Source organism: Austrofundulus limnaeus, unplaced genomic scaffold (genome assembly GCF_001266775.1).
Source record: "Austrofundulus limnaeus strain Quisiro unplaced genomic scaffold, Austrofundulus_limnaeus-1.0 Scaffold278, whole genome shotgun sequence".
Lineage (NCBI taxonomy): Eukaryota > Metazoa > Chordata > Actinopteri > Cyprinodontiformes > Rivulidae > Austrofundulus > Austrofundulus limnaeus.
In genome coordinates this window covers 63623-67444 of record NW_013952680.1, presented here as the reverse complement: position 1 = coordinate 67444, position 3822 = coordinate 63623, and the positions used below count along the sequence as shown (strand labels likewise).

At 37.6% G+C, this 3822-nt stretch overlaps 1 long non-coding RNA gene across 1 annotated transcript; it reads left to right on the top strand.

Annotated features, from left to right (window-relative positions):
• Positions 1 to 52: 52 nt before the first annotated feature.
• LOC106526479 (uncharacterized) lies at positions 53 to 796 on the top strand. Its single transcript, XR_001311257.1, has 3 exons — positions 53 to 162; positions 268 to 392; positions 509 to 796. It is a non-coding gene; the product is annotated as an uncharacterized LOC106526479 (long non-coding RNA).
• The last annotated feature ends 3026 nt before the right edge of the window (positions 797 to 3822 follow it).

Genomic DNA, 3822 nt, shown 5'->3' with positions numbered 1-3822 from the left:
GTTTTAAAGATCCGACATATCTGCAGTGTGGAGGACACCGGGAGTCTCATGGAGGAAAGTGTTATTATTTCAGCACCTGATGAGCTCAACTGGACTGAGAGCAGAAGTTTCTGCAGAGATGTTGGAGGAGACCTGGTGAAGATCGACAGCAGAGAGGAGCAGGTATGAAACACTGCTGCAGGTTCATGTTCTCACACATTTCATCACTTCATCAAGTTTCTTCTTGTCAGGAAAGTCTCAGAGATATTATATTCTTTCACTGCTCAGGAGTTTCTGGTGAGAAGACTGAGAGACAAGATGATCAGTATTGAAGACTGGTTCTGGATCGGACTGACGGACTTGGAGACAGAAGGCAGCTGGTTGTGGGTGGACGGATCTCCTCTGAATGAAAGGTTTGAATGATGTGAAACATTTTATTTTAATTAAAAAATTACACCCACTGAAGAATGGCAAAGTTGAAGTTTACTTTTTATTCATTATTTTCATTTCTTGTTATTTCTTTTTTAAGTTTGAGTTTTTGGTCTTCTGGACAACTAGATGCATGGAATGAAAATGAAGAAGATGAAGACTGTGTGCAGATGGTGATAGAAAAAGTATCTGTTGATCATAAGACCTGGAATTATTATGGCTGCAATGATACTGCATTTAGTGTCTGTGAGAAACCGCCAGGATCTGCTCAGAGCTCATGTGTGTGAAGTTCAGTGTGCAAAACAATCTCAGTCCAGGATCCAGAAGCAGCAGCCAGGCTGCTATCAGGAACTTCATGTCACAAACAGTTATATTTTCAGATCTTCCAAGGTGCCAGTTATGGAACTCTCTGTGCATTGCTGCCCAAATCAAATTCTGGAAGTGGTCATTCAACTAGATCTGTTACAAAAGGACAACTGATATTACCAACTTTTAAAAACTGTTATGGCCAGAGGTCTTTCTTCTATGTTTATACTAAAGCATGGAATGACATTCCTCAAAACATAAAGTCCATTTCAAAACTACAGCCCTTTAAGAAGAATCTTGTCTGCCATCTGCTGGACACTTTTTGTTGTGCTCATATTTAGACGTCCTATTTTGCAAATGCTGCCTTCCTGAAATTTGGTATGCTTGTTTGTCTTTGTGTCTATGATGAATAATGATGTGATTGTGATGCTGTAATTGAGTGTTTTATGTGCTGCAGAACAGGAACCTGCTGTAAAACAGCAATTATACTGAGTCAGGCTTGATTTTTAATAATCTTTTCCTGTTAAATAAATAAAAAAAGCAAAGCTTCCTTCTAGTTTGCAGCTTTCTACAGATTTGTAGCCTTAATCTTTGTGTTTCTTGTCTTTTATTCTAAGTTTAGTCAGCTTTGCTTCTTCAGCTGACTTCTTTTCTTGTTAGGCTCAGATTAGCAGGGCCTGATTGATAAAAGTGGGATTAGATAATCCAGGATTATTAGTGGAACAGTTTTGGATTCTTCATTCCTTCATGAATGAAGTTCTAGTTTCTGCTCTTCATCCACCTGCCTCCTGTTTGCCTCATTCATCTTCCTCTCATTAAACGGAACTTAGACTTCACAGGAAATGAGTTTTCTCTTCTTCACTGAAATGATTGTTTCTAAATATTAACCAGGAGGACATCAGGAGAAACACAGATTGTCACTTTCCTCCTGAGTCTCAGTCAGTTAAAGAGCAGAAAACTGATGAGATTTTAAGAGTTTGATTCATATTTTCATATTCCACTCCTCCAACATTTACTAAGTTCATTAATGAAACTGTTAAAGATGCACTAAGAAGCTTTGTTGTGGTCTCAAATATGCTTAAAAGCATTTAAAATAACTAGAAACCCCAATTTACAATTAATTCAATATAAAGTCTGAAGTGAACAGGTCTTCTCAGTCCTGCAGCTGGATTTTGTTGTCCTGAAGAGAGAACTCTGAAACAAGGCTGGTTGAACAGCAGAATCTTTATTTGCGGTCCAGGAGATTTACAGCCAAAACCAATTGTGGCCTTCTGTGCCAAATGGGAACCAGAAAAAGAAGACCCCAGGCAGAGGGGTACAGGCCCTTTTATAGGTTACAATGCAGTCCCAAATGATGCGACATACATTTTGTCACAGTATGTCTTAAACATTCCATTCCTAATATGGTAAGTTGTGCCGAGTTCTGCAGCTAGTGCAAGCCTTGCCTTAAAAGGAAAACAGTACATGGGGAAAAAGGCCTCAGCTTAAGACACTTCATAATCCCCACTTCGGGACAATTTTAGTCCCGAAAATAAACCAACGATAGGCTGTAAGATGAGAAAAAAGGTAACACCTTTGCTACTGAATCACAAAAACTTTGCTGTTCAGTTTTATTTTATATTATCATTTGTCCATTAACAAATAATGACACGTTTTAGTCTACAACTTAGAGGTGGTCTAATTTAGCTAGGATCCTATTTTATGTCCTAAGCGCACATCATTTAATTTACTTTGAAAGTAGGTAAACTAAGCCTAATTTACTAAAAAGGTCAAATTCGGCTACATCAGCCACACCCCCAGGCCTCCTGACTGTAAACACCTCTATGACTGACATGGACAAATAATCCATGCATTCTCATTTAAAAACCTGTATCACTGCAGGGGATCTGAAGGTTGGCTCTTTAAAGTCTGCCCAAAATGATCCGTTATGATCAGAAAAACCTCCCCATGAAACAGGGGTGGGGAAAAGATTGCAGATCTCAGAGAAATCCTCACTCCGTGCCAATCTGTGAAGGAAATCTCCGTTTGAAACTAACAGTTACCATAAACTAATTTTAGGGACTTTTCAATGCCAATATCGTCCCAGTTTGTTACCTATGCTATTAAGGACATATTTAACGTGATTCATGCATTAATACAAAGTGAGTTAGATATTATCATGAGACAGCTCACTACATACGTTGATCATAATATGACAGTTAAAACAATGAGTATCACATAAAAAATGATTGTGACCACAAATAATATGACATAAAGAATAAAAACCAAAATGATAAACACAAAAAAGTGTAGACGAGTTCTTAACAATGTTAATTTTTTCTGTCACCCATGGTGTCTGGATTCAGTCTTTTCTGTGGCAAAAATTGTTGAGCAATCACGATCAGAGTCCAATTCCTTTGTCCTGTCGATCCTGTACAGATTTATGAGTCCTGTCCAAGAATTTGAGTCCAAAGTCCATTTAACAGAATCAGCTTGGTGTCCTCCTGGAAACACAGAAAACACCTCACCAGTATCTTTCAAGATAATGACATGTTTCAATACCATGCATTGAAAATGAACTTCATCATGTTTGTATGTTGCTGACGAGTCTGAATATTGCCTCCAGTTAATAACAGCATGTCTCCATTGTACAAATGTCAATGTTCGGTGGGGTATGTAACTATTTATATGAGGTGTTAACGTCATCCCTCTTCTTTATCCAACAGAAGAAAAATAAAAGAAAGAAAGAAACCCTCAGAGTGGTGACGAATGTCCCGCTTCTGGTGCTCAGTCAAATAATAAAGGACTGAGTCAAAACAAATAAATAAACAAAATCAAACAAAATTAACAATATAACTTATATCTGATAAGGAAAACAAAACTATATAGGCAAACAATATATGTTAATAATCAAATCAGTAAAGAAAGATAAAAGAAAAACATTGGGCCTCATGCAAGAACCGTTCGTACGCACAGATTTGTTCTTAAATTGTGCGTACGAGTGATTTAGGACAATTTGTGGCATTCACCAATGTTTTCGTATTCTAAGAATTTTTTCAGATACGAACAAAATTTACGAGTGGTCCAGACCTGTCGTATATTTTACGAACAGCCAGTCTGCTGTTATCC